At 36.6% G+C, this 24,330-nt stretch overlaps 1 long non-coding RNA gene across 1 annotated transcript in view; it reads right to left on the reverse strand.

The window, feature by feature from the left end:
* Positions 1-17,023, reverse strand: part of LOC103556669 (uncharacterized) — a 31,627-nt gene extending 14,604 nt beyond the window's left edge. The window contains exon 1 of the long non-coding RNA XR_011533916.1: positions 16,887-17,023. This is a non-coding gene — a long non-coding RNA (uncharacterized lncRNA). The remainder of the gene's footprint in view (positions 1-16,886) is intronic.
* Positions 17,024-24,330: the final 7,307 nt, after the last annotated feature.

Raw genomic sequence — 24,330 nt, forward strand, 5'->3', positions numbered from 1 at the left:
TTAATTAAAAATTTTATTTAATAAGTGAACAGTTAATTAAGGCCTTGCTCATTTACTTCCGGTGTGTACTCTGGCCCATAGAGTCTGAGTTTGGGAGATAATTTTGAAATAATTGTCTTCCAAACAAATATGCTATCTTTTAGGAAAAGATGAGGTATTATAGAACATAAAGTTACATATTTCTGCTTCCCAGTTTGTGACTACTCAAACTGAACATCACCATATACAAAGTGACCCAATTTGGGGTAGAATGTGAGAAGCCTGTAGGACATTCTTGTCGAGATGGCCCACTATATCTAAAGACAGATTTGGAAGTCATGGGCATATGGATCACACCGGAGTCATGGAAGTGGATGAAGCAGTCAAGGCAGAAAGTGGAGAGTAGCATAAAATGGGGGAAAAGGCAGAACCGTGGGTAACAACCATCTTTAAAGGATAGAGAGGGAGACATTACTAGAAGAAACAAGGACTAAACAGATTGAAAGATAATGCAGATACCAGGGTTGCAGAAAAACTAGGAGAGGAGGAAATAATTCTAAAGAGACGACAATCAGTGATACGGAATTCTTCAGAGGAGAAAAAATAGGATAAGCACAGAAAAGAGGCTGTTAGAGTATGTTCCCCAAAGGCAAAAAAGAGAAGCGGGAAATCTTAAGTCTACAGGTCTGTTGTGCTGTCGGTAACTTGAGACCTTGCGTAATAATGGCTAAAGGAGATGCTGTGTCTAAACATCCTAGGAACTTAATGTAGAGCTTATTTCTTCTATGTTATGCATATTTGAATAACATCAAATATATTCATACAGCTATTAAAAAGTATGAGACAGCTATGTAGTAAATTAAGATTGGCATTTTATGAACAGAAATATCTCTCTCTGGGTTTAAATACATAACTCTTCAGTCCTCAGTTCTTCACTCTCATCAAAAAGTTACGAATAAGACAGGGCCCATTTGTGTTACAGTTAATTGTACACTTGTCCACGCTCTCTACTTTGTATGCAATACATGAGGCAGGAAGAAACGACAGAAGAAACTGATGAGAAAAAAAAAAAGGAACACTTTGGTACCAAGATTTTATATCAAGTAATTACTTATTTCTAAAGTTGAAACTTCTCACTGTCAGGAAAACTTCATCAGAAATTCCAGAACTTGATGGTTGATGTGGCTTAGTGCCCAAAAGAAATTGTGCTTAAGTTATATAAATGACTAAAGTCTGTGACAGAAGATTACACATAAATATATCACAAAATGAGATAGCAATATTAATCACGCAATAAATGGAAATATTTGGTCTTGTATTTGATGTACTGGCCTGTGAGCTAATTTTTCAATTAGGTTCATGACCTACTTTTTCTGACCCGTGAGCTAATTTTTCTTTGAACTTAAGGAGTCAAAATTGTTTGCCCAGAGAGATATTATGTTTGCATAGATGATCTAATGGGCATGCAGTCTATCTGTTTCGGTAAACACTATGTTGTGTTCTTGATTAAGTCATTTTTGTACAAGTCTTATACCCAATGGGGTGCCTGGTCTACAAGACTTCTCTTCTCTGAGTGATGCCCCCACCATCAGTTGTGCACATATATTTGAATACTTAGTTTCCACTGAGATATTTTCACAATTTATTGACAAATATATCAGCGATTGCCCACCTGCTCAGCATGAACTATGCCAGCCTTCAAGTAGTGTAGTGAGAAAGGGCCTTAAGGTGATGAAAGTGCAAATTTGCAGAAACAAAACTTTCCCTGAGATTAGAAGAGAGTTTTAGTAATTGTTAGGGAGTTTCACCCTTAACATCCAGGTTGGGGAAAGGAGTGCAAGACATAAAGTCTGGGACTTAAATTCCCAGATGTTGCCACCAGAGGACTCTCCTACCTGTGACCTTGAGAACAAGGGCTGAGAGTGTTGTTCTGTGCACACTAATGTTTCACATATAAATGTTTTACGTAAAAGCTGATCTCTTTATGCCTGGGATCTAATGGAGTGGGTCTGGGGTATGCAACTCACAAGCACCCTTCTGGACCAAGGCACTCACACCCCAGCTTCTGGGAGTATAGGCTGCTGATAGCTCCTAGCTGAGTTCCTCTCCTGGAATTTGGGAGCCACGTAACCAAAGGTTATGCCACTCACCAGGGGCAGTCCACATCCAAAGACTGGTTAACTGGGGCGGGGGGGGGGGGGTTGGGGGGGGGCCGGGGCTGGGGGATAAAAAGGACCAGTCCCCCATGCGTTAATTAGAGAAAATTCTAAAGAGGTATATAAACTCCAGAGCTTCTTTAGTGCAACTGCAAGACAATTTCAGTCTCTCACTTTTCCTAATCCCGCTTCTTTCAATGCTTTCAAGTTCGATTCCTGAGAGCATTCACCAATAAAATCCCCACCTGCAAATCTCCGTCTCAAAGTCTGCTTCCAAGAATACTGACCTAAAGCAGTAGAAGTAGAAAAGGTCCTAAGAAGCCAATTCTAAAATGGGATCTTGATGCTGAGTCATCTCCTGATGGCTGGCAGTGAGGACCCCAACACTGGTGATAGGTGGAGTGCTGATAGCCCCTGGTATACTGTAGGAATGCAATTGTTAAGACTTCACCTGGGGTGAACAGGATAGGAAGGGAAAGGACTGGCTGCAGGCAGCATCTCAAGGGTTTGACAGGTTTGGGGGAAGTAGTAATTGTAGAGACTGTGGAAGGAATGGCTGTTGCTGAGGGCTATTAATTCATTGGAGAAAAACAATAAAAAGCTGGAGATAATTAATCACTAATTTAAGCTAAAGTGTAAAAACCAGAGACATCCCCTGGCAGCACATAAAGAATCTCTGTTCTACTGCAGCTGAAAGGCAAAGAAAGCTGAGGTTCTTTCCCAGAACTGAATTATAAAGTTAGCAGAAGGTTAGATCCTAAAATAGTCGTTTCCTGGATTCCAGGATCTAGGTTAGTAAACCTGGAATGGGAATGTCTAGGTCTTTGTGCTCAAAGATCTTGAATACTCAGATTCTCTTGACACTTCTGGGCCCATCAGATGTGGTCCATTCCTCTTCATTAAAAACTAGCATTCCCCCCTTACTTGAGGACAATGCAGAGACTTCTGCCTTTCAAGACAACATGTGTCCCTCTCAAGATCTGTCCCAACCTCCCTATGGGCTTCCAGTAACTGAAGAAGTCAAGAATTCATGAGGAATGACCATGCAAAACCAAGGCAATATCATATGTTAATGATTCAACCAGTCCTTCTTCACAGAAACTTATGACCATTTACTCAGTTAACTATACACTGGAAAAAGAGAATACTCAGAAATTTCAAGGTTGTATTTATTATTCAGGAACCCAAAGTCATCCAGAGCACCATGTCAGAGTAAGGGAACGTGGTAATAGATAGATTCACTAGGTCCAGTTTACAGTGGGTGCAACAGGACCGTGGAACTGATGCTGGCCCTGATATCAGTTCTCCTACATTAAACCCAGCATATGTGGGGTTAAAACCAAAGCACTCTTTCCCTGCTTACTCTCCAGCTCCTTGGCTCCAGAATCCACTATACACCATGGAGACAAACGGCCAAGGTCACCCACCTGGGTTCCTTATCATCTCCTCCTCTTCCCTGCAAACAGTGTCCTAAGGCCAAATGCAGGTGGTGGGAAAGCTCCAAGCAGCAGGCCACTGACTCACCTCCACCCCATCTGTAAGTAGCCACACTCCTCACAAACCTTTAAAATCCCTCACCTCCCCTGTTTCGGAGAGACAAGATGAAATGACAGATCTGAGGGCTCACTCTCATCTCGCAGCTGATATCATCCAAAATAAAAACACTTTCCTTGCCATAAGCCTCGCATTCCAGTTTTTATTTGGCCCCTCTTGTGTGGCCAGTAAAGAACCTATGTTTAGGCAGTAACAGAACAATCCAATAATCATTTCCTCTATTCTTTATGTTATATTGGAATAGAAATAGTTGGCATTTAGCAGACTCCTATCCCACCCCAGTTTGGTGGCTTGGCCTTTGGAGGTAAGAGGTGTCAGTGGGAAAGACCAAGTAGATGCCTCTGTCCAGATTTGACAGTAAGTAGGTGGCTGCTGCATGGCCTGAGAAGGATGTGGTCAGGATCACCTACTAGGTAAGCCACCTAGACTACCAAAAGTGTTAACCAAGGGTGAAGAGAATCTAGAATGGGTAGAAAAGGAGTAAGACAAGGAGTATCAGTTGTAGTCTCAAGACCAGAAGTAGCATTGGGGCTGTTTTAATGACTTCTTTTCTTTCTTTTTTTTTTTTTTTTTTTGCTAGGGAAGATTTACCCTGAGCTAACATCTGTGCCCTTCTTCCTCTATTTTCTATTTGGGATGCCATCTCCTCATGGCCACCAATGAGCAGTGTAGGTCCAGACCTGGGAACCGAACCTGGGCTGCCAAGGTGGAGTGTGCCAAACTTAACCATTAGGCCACAGGGCTGGCCTCTGATTACATTTTTAAATGAAAATACTTTGGATATGTTGCATTAAAGAAAATATATCATTAAATTAATTTTAACTTTTTTAATGTGGTTACTTGAAAATTTAAAATAACATATGTGGCTCATATTTGTGGCTTGAATTATATTTCTGTTAGACAAGTTTGCTTTATAATATCTACATGCAACAAAAATTCCACCTAAAACTTTTGACCAATAGGAAGCCATCAGTTGCTAAAGACATGTGATTTAGCCGATAGAGTAAGAGCTATTTAGGTGGCCAGGGTCTGCAAGGTGAAAGTGCATAATGCAGTCTAATGAGAAACTGAAAAAGGCAAACATCTTTCCGGCTGCCTCCCTTCTCCCCCTTTATAGGCATGGCAAAAATACCACCCGTGAAGCTGGACAGGATGCTGCAGAGAACTGAGTTTCATAATCTAAAAACACCGTGGGAATCTTCCCTAAATGCTTTGTCTGAACTCAAAATCTATATCCATATCACGACCTCAGATAAATACCTCTGCAGCAATTGGACCCGTCTAGATTGGAGAGGACGCTACAGATCTGCAAGTGTGGAGAAAATGCAGCTTAAGAATGAAAGCTCTAAATGAGACTTGGTCATTGCATTTCGGAAACAAAGTTTAAAATAAGGCAGTAACCACAATATTCAGTCATCTACCATAAAATTATCTGTTGTAATCTCCACTTCTGGATATGGATAGCTAAATAGCAATATATAAACAAACAACATCAAAGTGCCTTTTTGGCTAACTGCCACCCTGCCACTTTTGAACTAAAGCCAATTATAATGACATCACTCTAGCTTCATGTCCTTTACTGACCTTCCTACTTATGTTGCCAAAATGTATTAAATTTCTCCTCTACAATTTGTCCTTTTCCCTTTGTCTTTGTTTCTTTAAATAATGACTTGACATCTCTTGACCTCAACCTACAATTTTGGCTGATAATATCACTGAGAAATTCACTTACATAAATGGCCTTGCATAATCATCTGTTGTGTCACAGAAAAATTTGTGCAAGAAAAGATTGAATTTGTATGACATGAACTGAAGAAAATTCTTTTAAATATTCTGAAAACCATGCTTCCATTAGGCAGTTAAGATGAAATCTTCTATCAAGCTGTAGCAATTCAGTTTCCATGGTACTATAGGTATAAAAGTATAGAGTTAGTAAACCCACCTGCACATGTTTATTTTAGAATTCTTTAAGCAAAAGTCGCTCTGACCACTAAATTGAAAATGAAAATTGTGTCCCATTAGCTGAGGTCTTCAAACAGGATTGAAGTCTTGAATGTATTTGAAAATCCGCAAATACTAGGAAAGAAAACTCAAATAATTGTTTGTCTATTTGAAAGAAAATGAATCTCCTTGGAATTTTGAAACAGTTATTTCCTGAAAAAAAAATATATGGCCCAATTAATAAAGAATATTTACTGATAGAAGGATTATGTAAACAAAATGTGTGCTGGCCTATATTATGTTGACTCATTATCTGTTAATTCACATATATTAATTGAGTAAAGGGCCATTACAGTTGTTCAAGCATGAATTTTTTTCTTTGTTTAAAGGGAAACAATTTTTCACCTAGACAGATGTTTAAAAGGCTATAACTAACTCTGACCTTTCTTTACTGTACCCTCGGTGTTTAGCACAGTGCCTGGTATATATTTTGTATTAATACATCTGATCTGAATAATTTAATAGTGTCAACTTTACAGAGCACTAACATAGCATAGTGGCTAAAAGCAGGGACTGTACAGTGAAATTACCTGAGTTCAAGTCCTACCTCTGTCATTTACTGGGTGTGTGACCTTAGACAAGTTATTTAACCTCTCCTTCATTTTTTCATCTGAAAAATCGGTACAGTAATAGCCCTGGCCTCATAAGAGTGTCATGAGGAATAATGACTTGATTCATGTGAAACTTTTAGAACCATAGCTGCGGCATAGTTAAGAGCTCAGTCAACTATAGCTTTCCTTAAATAGTAGCGCTTAAGTGTACTTTAGAGTTTGCAAGTTTTTTTCACATATCACATTCAGAATCTCACAAAATCTTCTGACATAGGTAAGACAAGTACCTATTATTAACCTGGTTTACAGTTGAAAAAACAAAGGCCCAAGGTCAGGTCACACAATGAGAAAGGAGCAAAGCCAAAACCTGAATCCAAAGTCTCTGAACCCGAACTCCAAATCTTTTCCACTAAATACTGCTGGGAAGGTATTCTTTGGATTCCTTCCCTAATAGTATCTGAAATGTGAGTACAGATATTGAATAATCGTGGTAGAACTGTTAGGATTGACTACTCTCAGTGACCAAATTGTAGTAGAAAAATAAGCATAAAGAAGGATCAGTTTCTTTTTTCAGTGATTTGCCCATGAGATCATGGGTGATTCTTACACACCAGTCTTGCCGAGTACTACAACATAGGTTGACAGATTCTGCCTGCCCTCAGAGTTCATAATCTAAAAGAAGAAATAGAACACATACATGTGCACACATAACTTGGAGAGGTGCTGCAGAGGAGTGTCAAACAAAAGAACATGCAGCATAGAGAAGAGAAATGCTGAGAAAACATTGCGGTATATAATAGATTAGCAGACTTGGCAGATGCCTGGGGCTCCTTCCTAGGAAAGAAACTTGTCATCTTGAGCTAATGCATGTAAGGTCGGTGGGCCTAGTTTTCGTCTTATATAAAACTGAAGTGTGGATCTCTAAGATAATTTCCAGCTTTATTTTATTATTATATACTCTCATACACCACTAGAGGAGAGTAAATTAATAAAATCTTTTGGGGGAACAACTTGCAAAATTGAAAAACCACACACACGTTGACCCAGCCATATCCACTTCTTTCCATCTACTATAGGTCCACTTCTTTCCATCTCTACTATCAGCAGTGAGCAGAGCCGCCATCATGTCTTGCCTGGACTCCTACCACAGCCTTCTTATTGATCCCCCTGCTTCCACTCCAGTCCTACTACCACCTATTCTTCATGCAGCAACTGGAGCAATCATCCTAAAACATAAATCAGATTGTTTCTCTACCCTCCTTAAAATCTACCATTGGCTTCTCATCATTCTTGGGAGAAAATCCAAATTCCTTCCATGGCTTACAAAGCCCTAGAGATTTGCCTCTGTTTCTGATCTCAATCACACCACTCTCCTGTGCACCACACTTTGACCACTGTGGCCTTCTTTGTGTTCCTGTCTTGGGGCTTTACACAAGCTGTTCCATCTGCCTCAAACACTTTCTCTGCACAGTCATTCAGATTTCAAGTTAAATGTCACCTGTTCAGACAGGCTGTACCTGACAACCCAGTCTAAAGTGACTGCCCAGCCAATCTCCAGCACGTCACTGCTATTTTCATTCTCTGCCCAGCACTATCATGATATGATGCTTTCTTATTTATGTATTCAATCATTTTTTCATACATCTATTTTTGAATGTATGTATGCATGTTAGTACATATTTAGTATGTATTTGTTTATCTTTCTCTCCCTCCACATACTACAGAGAATTTAAGTTTGTAAGAGCAGGGAGCTTTTCTGTTCTATTAACCAGTGTGTCCTCAGCTCCAATAACAATGCCCAGCACATAGTTAACACTTAGTCAATGAAAAGTTAATTCTAGTATTATAACTTATGAGCATTTTTCCATGCACCATGGTTCCAGGTATGCACAGAGAGTAAATTTCCAGTTTACTTAACTCATTCACTAAGTTTGTACTAGTCCTACTGTTTGAGGAATTGGGAATAAAAAGAATGTGGGATGAATACCAGATGACCTAGAAAAAAAAATTGAGCTCATATCCAAGAACACAAAAGGTAAAAAAGATAAGGAAAAGACATTTAATAAGAAAGAAAATTTAAATGTCTTTGATTTTTGTCATTGCTATTTTAAGATGAGAGACACTTAAACACATCCAAAAGTAGATGGGAAGGATCAGGCAGAGAAAGCAGGGTTGAATAATTTGGGAAAGAAAAGGTGCTCAAAATAAACTTCCTGAGAAGGTATAAGGTTAATTTTATGTGGCAACTTGACTGGGCCAGAGGGTGCCCAGAGTAAACGTTATTTCTGGGTGTATCTGTTAGGGTGTTTCCAGATGAGATTGGCATTTGGATCAGTGAACTCGGTAGAGAAGATTGCCTTGCCCAGTGTGGGTGGGCATCGTATATTCCATTGAGGGACTGAAAAAAACAAAAAACAAAAGAAGTGAGAATTTGTTCCCTTCCTGCCTGCATGAGCTGGGACATCGGTTTTCTCCTGCCTTGGCTCAGATATACACCAGCAGGTCCCCTGGTTCTTAAGCCTTGGAAATCAAACTGGAATTTACACCACCAACAGCTGTCTTGGGTCTCCAGCTTGCAGATGGCATATCATGGGACTTCTCAGCCTCCATAATCATGTGAACCAATTCCTCTTAATAAATCTCCTTTTATATATACATATATATACATATACGTATGTCGATGTATTGTGTTTCTCTGGAGAACCTCGACTAATACAAAAGGCTAGAAGGAGTATGATTAGAAACCAAGAGGTAAAGGACTGAACCTTTGCTAGGAAGAAGGAAATTCATTGTCTGTAGAGGAGAACTGAAGAGAGGTTGAATGGCAATGCAAGGGGAAATGCATAGCTTTGGGGGAGAAAAGTTGATAAAATTCTTCTAGTGGTTTCTATATACTCTATGAAGAAACGTAACAAGGTTGCATCCGAAAGTTTAAGGAGGGTAAAAAAGTTTTGAAATTGTTTCTGCAACAAGTGGGAGGCAGTTGGGCAGTAAAATGTAGCAGGCTTGCTGGTCAGTGTTTAGGATCCAAGTAAGCAGCTAATGAATTTAAATTAGAAACAATCTGCTGAGTTTGTGATTTTCTCTAGTAACGCTCCTTTGCTAACGTGCATGATTAGAGAAAGCAGGTATCTGAGTTGATGCAGGGTTGGTGTTTTGCTAAGAGAGATGTGATGACACACAGAAGAGCAAGGCAATTTTGCTATTTTTAGAGAGGTATTAAAATTGATGTAGATATGGTATTTGTGAAAAACAATGTAACATTCTATTTTTCTGTAACTAAACTTGATTTCACTCTTGATCTCCCTTTAGCCCAGAGGCAGAAAAAAATTATTTAAAAAAATTATCACCATGTGGAATCTAAGCTGGATAGGAAGAAAAGCAAAGGCTGGAGAAGCATAATGATTACGAAGATGACACAAGACAAGCGGGTCTCAAGCAACTTCCACCTATGGATGATTATGGACTATGAATGTTCATCCAGCTTCATCTAGAATTGGCTCCCAAACTGGATAACACTGGGCCTGAAGGTTCTGGAACTCTCTGACTCCAGATGATTAATACTGGGAAAGGCAGGGGCTGACATTAAGCTACTGCCAGAGGCAAAAGCTGATCAGAATATTAAGAAGCCCATGTCTTGGCAATTGTAACACCCAGGGGCCTTTCCATCTATTTTTTTTCCATCCCAGTTTTGTCATATGATTTTTATTTAGATGGAGAATAAAGATACTTGATCATTGTACTAGTTTTATTGGCTGCTTTCAATTCTTGTTTAGAAAAAAAGTGAAATTATTTCTGACTGCATAAGCAAGGTGCTATTTAGTCATCTATATCCCTCTGCTATACTTAAAATTAGTCTCTGTCTCTGGCATTAGTTATACAACTGCTTATCTTTTGCATTTTAAGCAAATAGCAGCTACAAAAGCTTACTCAGCTGGGTTGTTTCTTAATCCTATCAACTCAAGTCAGAATCATCCTTTTCCACCCACATACACTTAGCTTTCAAGTCTAAAATCCAAAGAAACATTTAAATTATTAAAGTCAATCTTGTGAGACAGGATTTGTCACACTGTAGGCAAGTAATTTAAAGAATTTCCAATGTAAATTTGAACTTATATTGGCTAACCAAGGCCCTTTCCCAAATCAAGCCAGTAAAATAATATTTGTTATGTTTTGATATTTGTTTCAATGACCAAATTGGGGCCTTATTTTCATGTTTTAATATTTTTATTAATCTTATAATATGGAATTCATAATAAAATAATTCATTAAACAAGTATCTATTGAGTATCTACCAGCCTTAAGACACTATGCTGTGTGTCCCAGACTTAAGAAGCAGGAAGTCACAGCTCTTGCTACATAGATTCTGAGGTGGGTAGATCAAGTACATAAGTAGATCTTACGATAGCACTTGAGCTAAAGTAGGGAGGGAGTATTGAGCTGTGAACTAAAGCAATGATAGGCAGTGTAAGGGAGGAAACATAATTTTCCTTCTACCCTTCATTGCTCTTGGCTGAGATTCCCTGTAATAAAAGCAGATTAACAAGAAAAAAAAGCAAAGAGAAGTTTAATAACATGTACACCTCCTGTGTACATGGGAGGTACCCAGGGAAGCTGAGTAACACTCCTCAAAATGGCCTGAGTCCCCACCTTAAATACTATCTCAGCTAAAGACAAAAGAAAGATGTTGGGGGGTGGGGAGTCAATTATGGGAGGTTACCAGGAAAAGCACAGTAAACAGGGTAAGGCTGTTATACAGATTTAAGTCAGAGCCCTCTCCTTTGATAAGCTGTCGAATATGTTTTTAGAGCTTCTCTTATGTCTGCTTTTTCTCAAAAAATAATCAACTCAAAATAATCTTTATGCCAAAGAGGCATATTTTGGGGTGGCATACTCTGTTACCCTTTAGCAGAATTAAAAAATGGGAAGGAAGAGGAGATATCAGATTAGACAGAGGTGAAAGATTCCAACCCAACTCCATGTTTTTCACGTTGAGTCAATGAGTGAAAAGTATTATAATTGGCAGAAATTGGAAATTTAGTAATAATGAGTTGTTTCGTGGAGGAAGGTGAGAAATCTGATTTGAGAAATTTTTAGTTCAAGGAAACTGTAGAACATGCAAATAATGATGTCTAGCTGGAATTGGAAATGTGTAGCTAGTTTTACAGCAAAATCAGAGAGCAGAGCTGTAGAACTGGGAGTGGTTTGCATGAAACAATAAAAAGCAGCTACAATCTTGAATGGTATGAATTGGATAAAAACAAATTGTGTATTGGAGGGTGGTATAAAAAGAAATTTGTGGTATTGTAGGAAGAAGAAAAAGACACGTCAGTAGGAGACAGCAAACGGATAAACACAAAATTAGTATTCAGAGATAGCCCAAGTGCCAAGTTAATATCAAAGAAATCAGAAGAGAGAAAGTTCTCATTATGAATAGTGTGATCAACTCTGTCAAATGCCACAGAGATTCTGGAAATGATTTATTTCCAAAATCACTCAGTATTGTTAATCTGGGGAATACAGAGCATGTTACTCCTAATAAGAGCTATCAGCATTAATTAATTTTCAAACTAATAATTATATTTTAATACTCTTTTCAAGTTTGAGACAAAAACACACCCATAAAAATGATGTCTCTAAACTTGTCTGAGTTGAGTTTCTTCTTTACTAGGCAAGGATTTGCAGGTGTCCCCAGAGGTGATGCCTACTTTTGCCATCAGTGTTACACACCCTTTTCTAACCATCATTTCCAAAGAAGTGTCACCGGTCTCAGAGCTCTTCTCTTAATTCAGTGTCCACTAGAACTCTGTCTCATTCTTCAGCTTTAGTCTGTAGGGGATCAGAATTTTCCCCTCCCCCCCCAAATATGTCTCTCTAGTATGATTATTCTTAAGAACAAAAGACTCAGAAAGAAAGTTTGACCTTCCACCTAACTGCCTAAAAGAATTTGATAGAAGGCCTATACCAGAAAGGAGCTAATGCCATAAGAGAACTATAGTCTAATATAAACTAGGTATAGCAGACAGGCAGGAATGTAGCAAGGCCCACCTAATCAAAGTCATCCCCATGTCCCATTGCTTTTTTCCCCAAGGCGTGGCAAACATTTGTTTGCTAAATATTGGCATTTCCACTTCCATGTGAATTGCCTGCCTCCCCTTTGAAGTCACAAACCACTACGCCCAACATCCTCCTTTGTCTTTAGCTGAAGATGGTATTTAAGGTGGTGGCTCCAGCCATTTTGGCATTTTACTCAGTTTTCCTGGGTTTCTCCCACGTATACACATTATTAAACTTTGTTTGATTTTCTCCTGTTACTCTGTCTCATGTTAATTTCATTCTTAGACCAGTCAGAAGGACCTGGAGGGTAGAGAAATAGTTCATCCTCCCGTACAAGCCACTCAACATCCCATAACAGTTGGAGAAAGGGATGAGAGCCAGAGTTGTGGGCCATAGCTGCAAATGTTCTGAGCAGCATTTGCACTGAACATCAAAATCAACTGGAAAAGAAAATAAAAATCCATAGGAATGAGTTTCTAAAGATCATGGCACTTGCTTGAGGAGATATAGTGAGAAGCACCCCTTAAAATAACATCATGCAGGTAACTGCTAATTAAACTTATCCTAAAACTGACATTGTAAGTGGACAAGTTTGATTAAGATTATTCTGTGAATTTTATAAAGCCATACCGTGATGCTATTATTTCAGTTCCAGACTCTTCTCTCTCGAGAGGGCATCAAAGATTTGGAAGGTGAAGCAGTAGCCTCTCCTGGTCTCTTCCCTTTGCATTTCAAAGAGCTTTTTATTTGATATTGGCAAGGAAATTTCTGTTACCAATTTTTCCTAGTGGTCTACTTTCATTAGTAGCAGCACAGAAAAATCTTCCTCTCATGCACACAGCTGGTTAAATTACATGTGCATTACATTTTCTTCTTTCAAAGTACTTGACCATCTTTTCCCTTCTCAATTGCTGTTTCTTTTTTTCTAGAATGTGAAGATAGATGTTATTTAAATTGGGAAAATTCAAAGATGATATTGAAATATATTAGTCAAATAACTAGAGCCTGGGAGAGAAGCCAAGGCAGCTATGGAATGTGGAAAGGCTCTTAAGGGAGGTTGTGTGTGTTTATGTGTGAGGAATACACAAAAGATGGCCACTTAACAATGGAGAGAAGAGAGGTATTTCAGCATTTTTTTTAACAACTAGTATGGTCATATGAGTTCCTACTAGCTGAATTTCTACCTTGAGCAAACTTTTTTTTTAATGATTTCTCTTAAATCCAAATTCTTTGTTGTTTGTTTGTTTTATTGCTGAGGAAGATTTGCCCTGAGCTAACATCTGTGCCAATCTTCCTCTATTTTGTATGCAGGTCACTGCCACAGCATGGCTGCTGATGAGTGGTGTATGTCCGCACCCAGGAACAGAACCCAGGCCGCCAAAGTGGAGCATACCAAATTTAACCACTAGGCCATGGGGCCAGCTCCTTAAATCCAAACTCTTATTTGTTAAAACACAAGAAAGGCTTTCCATATCCTCTTCTTACTTGCCAGGTTAAACCTACTGAAGATGGCCTATCCATAATCCATGCCTCAGCTCTGGCCAGTTAGAAAAAGGGGACTGGAGCAAGCATGAGGTGTTATTTTCCATCACTGATTACTCTGCCTTCCCTAACACTTTTCCCTCCCCCATTGTTCACAAACTGTATCTACACAAAAAAAGTCAACCAGAAAATTTGTCCTCAGAAGCTCTCGAATTAAATAACTCAGAAATTTCTTGTGAACATAAGTTGAAGGTATAGAGATATAGAGTTGGTATGAAAAGGAAGAACGATTTATTTTTCGTTATGGTAAGCATGAACATACATTCTGGATATTATAATTTCAAATAGCTTGTGCTATTTTTTTATAAATATCATGTTCATTTTTTGGTTTAGTCACTGTAGTCTATAACCATAGTGCATATAGCAAATCTTATGTAAAGCATGAAAGTATTTATGTGCTGAGAAAATAAGAAAGCCAAATATAAGAAATAAATACATGGAAAGGGGTAGAGAAATGTGGTATCTACTGGGTTAAGATATTTTCTTTGCGCTTTGTAAATTAATCTGGAAAGATTAATTGAAAGAAAGGGCTTGGAGACAATTTTTCAGCTCTAAATAACCAGTCCTTCAAGCAGACCACGTAAAAGAATGTATATTTTTTTCCTGAGATAAATTGGTTGAGAAAAAGCCAATAAAAGTGTGGCCACTCCTCAGAACTTTGGGGACTGAGTCACTGAGAGAGCGTTGTCACTTGAAAATACAATTTTAATACATTCCCACCCCAATTTTTTCTCAACTGCTATCTGCAATCTCAGCCTGGTATTTTTTAAACCCAAATGCAATTAATTGCTTTTATTAATATCTAGACCTACATTTCATTTTTTCAAGGAAAGCTCTCTACCCTTGATTTATAAAATCACAAAATACAAAGCTGGAAGTAATTCTTTTATTCATACAAAAAAAAAAAATCTTTGCCTGTCTATTTCAGGCTCAGGCTTTTCTTCCACACCTTCATTTCACAGATGAGAAAACTAAAACCCAAAGATTTAAAATGTCTTCACCAAGTTCATAAATCAGGACAAATTTGTTTTGAAAGGCAGAAGTAGGACGAGTCTATGAAAATTAATTCAGTTGAAATCCACTTATTAATATATTTGGTTTCCTTCTGCTGAGCCTTTCAGGAAATATTGATGTAGAAAAAAATCTGCTATTACAGCCATGCAATGTGTACCTTGATGCAATAAAGAACTTTATAAAACAATCAGATCACCCCAAGAATCACTGCATCTAGAAAGATGTTTTAGATTCTTGCAACTCAAATTATGGTTCTCAAATCCGCAGCACCTGGGGGCATGTTAGACACACAGGATCTCAGGCTCCATCCAGGAGTACTGAAATATGTCTGCATTTTAACAATAGCCCCAGGTGATGTGTGTATGCACTGGAGTTTGAAAAGCTCTGTTCTAAATGATCTTGGAAATAACTTCTAATCTTAAAAATGTGTGACTTAAAATTTGTGTGTTTAAATGACATCAAGAGTATCCTCTTAGTCAAAGTGAGTCTGGTGAATATTTTCATAAAGTGAAGAACGCCTTTCAAAACAATTTATCTCCAATTTACCTTAGGTGTCAATAAGGAATTTCTGTATCTGAACTTCATATTGCACAAGATGAGGCCAATTGAGGAATCACGAAAGTAGACATATGAAGAAATAAAATGCTCTCAAAGGAAAATATCAGACAAACAACACGTAAGTTGCTCTTATTTGAAAATGCACTGACTCTACAGTTTATTAGTTCAAAGCTGATTTACATAGAATTTATTTTAATATTCAATCAGAAGGTGGGTGAAATTACCTTTGCACTATTTATAGAAAAGGAAGCTTCGTAAGTTAATTCCAAAGAAAAAACTTTTCTTCTTAAAGAAAAACATGATTTTACAAATTTGCAAGTCTCTATTTTCGTGCAAGTAATTGCTATATAAGCAAGGGCATGTATTGTTATGTTTGTACACTGACTAATTACAAATGATTCTTAGCTAGTAATTAAAGTAACTACAAAAGCAACATTTGGTTTACTTGGTTTGCCTGGCTGTGCACATAAAAATAATAAAACTGTTATTAAAGCCTGTAGACTATCTTTTAATTTAGATAAGTCCAAATTAGGCTGCATTGCTGAATTTTAATTGATTGCCCTCTTAATACCTGAATCTTTTCTTCCCCTATCTAAGATCTTTGAAAATGCTTAAGAACAACGTTATCATTTCTATTTTATGACATTCTAAATATCTAAACTAAATAGGCAGAATGGCATTTCTACCAAACTAAATCAGTCTGCGTGTAGGTAAGATCAATGTCTTAACCTATAGATTCAAGATTTTGTTTTGTAAAGCAAAAATCTTTATAGGTCTAAAGATACAATTTTGTTACTTTTAAGTACCTGTTGCCCTGTAGGTGACCTTCAACAACAACCCCGTTTTTAGTGGCTGTTTGCTATCTGCAACGATAGGCTTTGGTGAATATTTTGAGGACTTGGCATAAAACAAAAATGTTGCACATGAAATAGAAACTAGTTTTAGTAGTAAAATGCAGACCTTTTTTGAGCATAACAATAAAAGTGCTGTGTTACATGCCTGAAGCTCCCACAACTATCAATTTCCACTAACCTCCTTAAAAAAGACATGAATTTAGAAAGTGCGTGTATACCCTAGCAAATATAATTTCATCTAACTTTTTAGACTGCCTCTAAACTTTAAAGTTTTCAAACAGTATGACATACAAATTAAGTGATGCATGCAGCATATGATTTTATTGCATTCAAGTCTTTGGACTTCTATATTTACTTCATGTGTTTAAAATCTTTCACTAAATAGAGTCCTAAGGTCATTAATAACATCAGCTGGCCATTTTTTTCCATCTGTCACATAGCTAATAAAAAATATAGTATTATTTATTTAGTGGTCTTATCTAACATCACCTTTCTAGTTTCCTGAAAGAAAGTTATGACCAGACTTACACACAAAAAGAGTTAAAGAATACATTACTCACTTCTATAAATAAGTGGTTTATAATAAACTAAATGAAAATGAGAGCAAAATATTTTCTGACCTTCTCCGGAGTGCTAAGCAGTGTTGAGGAAGGAGTCAATAAGGAAGAAAGTTAAAAGTAAACAGCATTTGTACTTAGTTTAATACTTGTCTCTTAGGACACTATTTCATGAAGATCCTGCGGAAAAGAAATTTTCTTCTGACTGCTTGTGCTGTGTAAATATTACCTCAGACAAATGCCGTATTTTGACTAAATAAGTCTGCATAAACATAAGACTTTTATGTTGGTCTCCTTAGTTTTTCTACACTAATTCAAAATTCAACCCATGATTCCCCCTAAAACACTCTATAAAATAGTATTCATGACTTCATACAGTAAAGATGATATTTTCCTTTATAAATGCCACAGAAAATCTGTGGTAAATTTTTAAATAAAAAAATTGTTAAAATCCCAACATAACCACAAATTGCCCTCCACCCTCTGTCCAATAAATTCCAATTTTAGGTTTTTACTATTTGACACAAATCCTTTATAGTCTTGAGGGGAAAAAAGCAGACTTTTATTTCGTGTACATTTGTCTGTGTGACTTTCTGTTTTCCAGCTGAGAATGCATTGAGGATAAACACTGTAATCCATATCTGCAGAGGGAAAGGTTGAGGAGTATATTTCTCCAGATACAGTATTCAGAAAACTTAAAAGAGAATCCTTACCATTCAGGAAGAAAAGAAACAAATGATAATAAATGTTTTAAATGTACATGTAGTTACCAAAAATATACTAAAGCCTAAAATAACCAATCTTCTACTGAAAAAAATAAAAATAAAAATAAGTGATGTCTATTTTAAATTGACTTTGAATGTTATAGTCATGAATAAGAATTTGCTTGTTACACCTAGAAGATTAAAGCTTGAGTTATATATGTTTATATGTTAGAATACAAGTTGTTTTTCAATTACCAAAATCAGCAGTTGCTACAAAAATACAGCATTCATTTAAACTAGCTACAAAAATATTACATTTAACTTTATGTTAAAGTATTAGAAACAGTTGACATTCATGCTTGGGACTTTTTAAGAAAAGGAAAACTCTGTTGTCATATATTACATAACTGACAAAATATCAGAGGAAAATTTTCTGCCTAAAAAAATGATAAGGAGAACAGATAACATTATAACTGTTATCTATTCTAAGTATATATGGGTGGTAGCTCCTCTGGCTTATTTACATGCTGAAATACATTTACCTAAGAGGGACCAGCCCTCTGTTACATATAAAATGAAATTTCAGTTTCTTCTTTATTAACTGAAGTGAATTATCGCATTGGCATCCCATGATATCATTTCTCTTCACATAGCAGGCTTCTAGATCTTTCCATTCCACACACTCAGGGCTCTCTCTCCCCTTTTCTTATTTTTACAGTTATTTTGGATAAACATTTTGAGAGGTAGAAATCTTTTGTGCACAAGCAATATTTCCAATCCATGTTTGAGAGACTGAGTCTGTGGCTTTTGCATTGCCAAAAAGATAGTTAGAAAAATTAATATGTATTAAATCAATGCCCTGTCTCATAGACAGTTAGAAGCTCCTTTACTATGCTGTGCTGGATAAAACATCTCATACTGCAGACTGGGAGGACGGGAAACATAGGAAACTGAGACACTGTGTTCAACAGTGAAAGAGAGAAGATTTGTCACACGGCAGGTATTTCTCCATTGACCAATTAAAATAAGAAACCCCATCTTCTCTTCTTTAACTGGAAGATGGTCACAACAAAGGATTTTTGAGCAGCAGACAAAATATAGACAAACTGATGAGCTTCTCAGGGCTTCACAGGGACTTTAAACAAAGACCAGACAGAAGAAAGACACTGACATGTTTCATGTCCTTTTAGAATATTTAAACATCTTAGGGAGGAACTAGCAATTTTGTCCATTGAGATACCAGTAAAAAATCATATATTCAACCATTTCAAACCCACCTCAGGAAAGAAATGAAAAGTATACAAAATGCATAGCCCATTAAAGCCATTTCCCTTCTTTTATATGTATCACATGACCCCAATGTTAAAAATTAATTACAAAAGTAATATTTACAGCTAAAAGTGAGTATGGATTGTATTTTTACTCATGGTTTTGGTGTTGTCAGAGGTCTTTATTTCTCAGTCTCACCCTTTAATTTGCTATTGAGTTGTAGGGTTTATTTGACTTTTTAAATGCAATTTATTTTTTCTTTATTTGTACTTTATTAAAAAATGAAAAAATATTAAAGAAAATCAACACACACGAAGAAATATTCTGAGATGGAATGCTTTTTTTGGCTCTAATGACTAAAATGTTAATAAAGGGGAAAAGACGCACTTTCAAGAATATGAGACGATAAAGATGAGGGAAGAAGAAAGTAAAAACATAGAGTGATGTGACCTGTCAAGGTGAAATACTGAGTACTTGTTACCAAAACTAAGGATTACTCACTGTGGATGTATTATAGCCCATACCTTAAATAAACAGCGACTGCCTTCCTCACCTGGAGTCAGCCGATGGTCAAATTGGACACTGCTCTATGGATATCTCTTCTCTTAAAAAATGGTTTCCCTGATTCAGCTAATAATGCACACGATCCAGTTAGAAAGTATGTCCTCAAAAATTATCCACAGTCTTCACTTGTTAAAAAGTGACTGTCTATTGACAACAAGGATCATATGGATTAAGCCAGCAACCATACTGATGTTCCAGTGTGCCTAATGTCTAAAACTGTAATTTAGTTATTATGATTTAGTAGCTTCATTAAATAATTTTCTATATAAGTAATCATGTGTTCCATTTCTTTTCCAATGTAGGTAGCCTTGAACTCAGAGAATTGGAACTAATAAAATCTAGAGAAGGGAAATCTAAATTATAAACAATTCTCTTACTGGATTAGATGACTCCCACTACAGTCTACAAGAGAATTACTTGCAATTTCCAGGTATTAGTGACCTAAAATAACATGTATTCTCCTAGGAGTTTGCATTTTAAAAGAAAAATTAAGGACACAAAGCTTATGCAAAGTAATAAACTGTTAATGATAAAAATTCTCTCCTGTATTCCTTCGGAACACAATGAAAGGAAATTATTTGCTTCTCTTGAGAAACTGGTATAATTTCTCTATGTGGATGATGAAAATAATTTGCTTTGACTACCAAGAAATATACAACCAAATTTACAGACCACTTTTATTAATTTTTTCAGATCCTAGGCCTATATTTTTCTCATTCCTGACCTCTTATTATAACTTATATTTTCTCTGGTCTTGAATTTGTACAAGCTGCCTCACTCTCTGGAAAATAAAGCCACATGATAATACCAGCACTGCCGTGTCTTCCAAGATTTGGTGCCCACCTTCACCACCAGCCAATCCCACCTGCCCACAAGCAATTTGGAAGTTTCTCCTTTTTAGCTTTTTTTCCTTTCATACTTAAGTTTGCATATGTACAATATTTTTCTTCTCCTACCTGAAGAAAAATTAATTCAGAGTGATCCTTATGAAATTGTGAAATAAGATTAGTCTAGGGTCTTTTCCTCTGTCTGCTTAGCATCCTCCTGGTTTCAGGCTTCCAGGACCCCCGCCATAGGGTCCTCGAGCCTCTACTCAGCCCCTGCCTCTCTTTCGCTTCACTGCCTCTATTTCACCAAAATTCTCCATTCCCGCTCCAAAACATGTTTGGAATTGCTCATTTCAATGATAAAACAGCTTTGTAGCAAAGCTTGAAGTGGCTTCATGTAGTTAGTGTTGGTCTCTTAATGTGACCTTGACATTGATGAGCCAAATTTCTCTTCAAGTGCAGATGGATGGTGTTTTCTCATTTCCATAGGGCTTGCACTCTGTCTCATCTACTCAAGCAAAAAAAAAAAAAAAAAATACTGTAATACATCTAATACGTGCACGTGTCTCAAAAAGCATTATATGTAGAATTCACCTTAGTTGTATTTATTTTAAATATTTCTGAAAAAGCATGCTGAGGGAAGCTTCTAGTCTCATTTCTTATCAAATAAGAAATGGGGTGTTTTTTCTTCAATATTTTTTCCATAGGAAATGTAGAACATTAATCAGCCTAAATATTCCTGGTGGAGTTTCCACACTTCTAATTAAATTCCAAACAGGCATCACTTCTTAGAAAACACACGTATTAATGCCCCAAATCTAAACAAAACCAGATGAAGTACTGCATTTTAATGAAAGTCCAGCACCATTGACATGCTTTCCTAAATTTCGAGTCATTCCACCCTCAGGTCGCACAGTGGTTTCCACTCCTCAGGAGTTGCTGGCGTTCTAAGTGCTGAAGATTTTCATTTTGCCCTTTGCATCATTTTAACAAGTAATTAGCGTGCTTAGATTCCTTTCTGCATGATCCTAATTTTCTCTCATTAGCTTTTAGCTCTGTGATATTCAACGTTCATTCCTCTTTGCTTTTAGAAAGTATTTTTAAACAACTTGAAGTTAACGTCAGGCATAAAAGTTCTGTTTGTTTTATATTTGTGATACGTTGAAGAATAATCTCTCTAAACGTCTATGTTGGAAAACATACTACTCCCTTCTATCTCTGGAAACATTCAAAATGAGTTTAATGAATCTTATTCCCTTATTTAAAGTTTTAGGAAATAGTAATTAATCACCATAGTTTAGCACGCAATAATTAGGGAAACAATTGTTTCAATAAATCAACTCAAAGGATCTCACAAATGAAAGGGTTTTCTGGATTAACACTGTAAAAACTTTACAGTCCTGCATTGTTTCCTGATTATTCTATTATTTAAACAACGTATCTCAGCAAAAATACAGATGTAATTTGACATTTGTCCAACTCATTTACTTAACCAGATGAGACGGCAGTAGAATGAAAAACATGTCATTTTCCCCAGTACTTAAATGAAAATTTTCAGAAACTTATTTATATACATGAAAACTCATGTACTTGATTATGTACCCTACCATTATTTTGAAAATTCATCGAAACAAAAGGAGTCTTACCATAGCCAAAAATTTTTTTAAATATTATGAAATTTGGTCTCGGTATAGAAGCCAATATTTTATAATGATATAAACTATTGAACTATAACCATAGTTTTTATCTATGAAGAAATATTTTGGTGGACAGCTTTCAGTTCAGTTCAAAAAAATTGTTATTTTTAAAACTACCTATAACTAAGCAGTTATCTACCAATTGATTCTTAACTGTTTAACTGAACATGAAGTACTTTTTGCCTACACAGATAAACCATGCCAACAATTTAAGATTAATTGCTATCGTGTTTGAGATTTTCTTTAAGATTAATTTAAGTTTAGAGCTAACATTTTTAAAAGTCTTATTAAAATGGTCATTGATCACAACATTAGTCGATATAATCAAAATTACGAAACCAAATTATACAAGCAGATAAGCTGTTGAAGCTAAGAATAACATTGGTTTGGAGATGGGGAAGCACAAATTGTCTTTTTTAACCGAAACCGCTGTAAGGTAAAGAAAGGAAAGGAGCTCCGAAGCATATTCCAGAGAGAATTATATGACCAAAAAAGTTCATTACATATACAAAAGTGCTTGCAGACTAAGATGTATGTGTAAAACCTTGTAGGTTTATGGGGAAAGTTGGCATAGTCCCCTGACGAAGCTTTCAGAGTCCACGATTAAAGGACCAACTATAGAGAAGGCTTTTAACAAGATGGCTAAATTTCTGGTTAGTTACTTTAAGACTTGGAAAAAATTAAATTCAGTCCTGCAACTAAAAAGAATTATTTGTTCTTTCTACCCACAAAAAATTTTTGCTATTCTTCCGAATCTCTGCCACTTCTTGCCTGAAATGTTTATTTAGAACTGCTCTTTTGTGTTGTTTTTCCAATTTCACTCCACGATCTCAGAAATGGATAGGGATTTGGATCATGAATAACGATAGAGTAGGATAGATGTGCTGTTAAAGGAAAGATAACTTACATTTGTAACACTGGTTATAAATAATAATACGACATTAAAGAGTTTTATTAGAAGAAAAATTGCCTGAAAGACTCCCTTCTATCAGGTTAACCTTTTAGAATTTCTCAAACCAAATTATTCTGTAAAACTGAAGCCAATATTCAAGACTGTTTATAAAAACCAACAGTTCAAAATGCTACTATTGGTCCTTCTCATTTAAAATTTAAATATGCTCTCTTGCCCTCTTTTGTGTTTTAGCTGAATTTGTGTGCTGTGCACTGTTGTTCTAGTTCAAAAACTTCCTGTGTGGCAGAGGGCTTGGCAGCCAGAGAAAGGCAGTGAACGCTGTTGAATTCATCGCAGCGCGTTTGGTAACACAAGGAGAGCATGAATCATGTTTGGAGATCTAGCACACCTTAGTGGAAACAATTATAACTACAACTGCTTTGAAGACATTTAAATTTTAGATTCCATTGTTTTAGTGAAATTCCATTTCACCTAAATAAAGAGAGCTTGTTAAGGCTCTTGGGTTTGTTTTTTTTTTTTCTTAATTGATGTGTTTCTTCCCCAGACTCTTCACAGATGAGAAGATAAATTGGATCATGAATTTCTAAAAGTAGAAATCATTATTTCCTTTCAGAATATCCACAAATATCTGTACAACCTCCTTAAAGCTATCAAATTAAGAGCAATTCCATTTTATTTGCCGTCATGGTCAAGTGTAAAGTGTCAGAGTTTTCTTGTAAAACGATTGCTGTGCGTTTGACCTGTAAAAGCTTGTCAGGTCAGCTCTTGGGATGCTTCAAAGACTTGGTTTCAAATAGGTTGTACATGTTCTACCATTAACGGCTGACCCTCTTTACTTCATACTAGTAAAATGTCATCAAGAAAAAGAGAGAAGAAAAGACATCATAAAATCTATTCCACACAATTTCAAGAGCTTTCAATTCCATCATCCACCATCTCAAAGGAATCAAAAATAAGTAGAAGAAAACATTCATTCCAAAACATGGAGAAAATTATCCCTGTTTGTCTACACCTCCATTTATACATGTATTTCTAGAAATCAGATTATAATATTTATGGAGCCATAAGTAAACTACATTTGTTTATCTAAGCATCTCAACTATCTGCCATATGACTAAAACTAGGAAGGAAGTAAATAATGCCTATCAACAATTAAATATTTCAGCTCAGAGGACTTCCAAAGTGGCAGAACCAGAAGCTCAGCCAATACTCTCCCTAAAAAGCAACGATAAAACTAAAGAAAAGTGTCAAAAAAACAATGATTTCAGAACTCCGGAAATTGACACCAGGCATACAACAAATTGAGATGCATTTATTGGAGAAAAGCTTCCAGGAAGAACAGTGGGCATCCTCATCGTTTTTGTCTGGGGCTGCTCCTGTCCCCATTGTCCTCCAGCTTTGCTAGCATCGTAGATACACCAGCGCAGGGCAAGCTGAGAAAAACAGGAGCTTTGTTGTTGGATGAGACTCAGTGGGCGTGGAGTAGAGCACTGAACAACTCCGTATCTGAGGGAACTGTCCAAAATAGTAGCA

Source organism: Equus przewalskii, chromosome 27 (assembly GCF_037783145.1).
Source record: "Equus przewalskii isolate Varuska chromosome 27, EquPr2, whole genome shotgun sequence".
Taxonomy (NCBI): domain Eukaryota; kingdom Metazoa; phylum Chordata; class Mammalia; order Perissodactyla; family Equidae; genus Equus; species Equus przewalskii.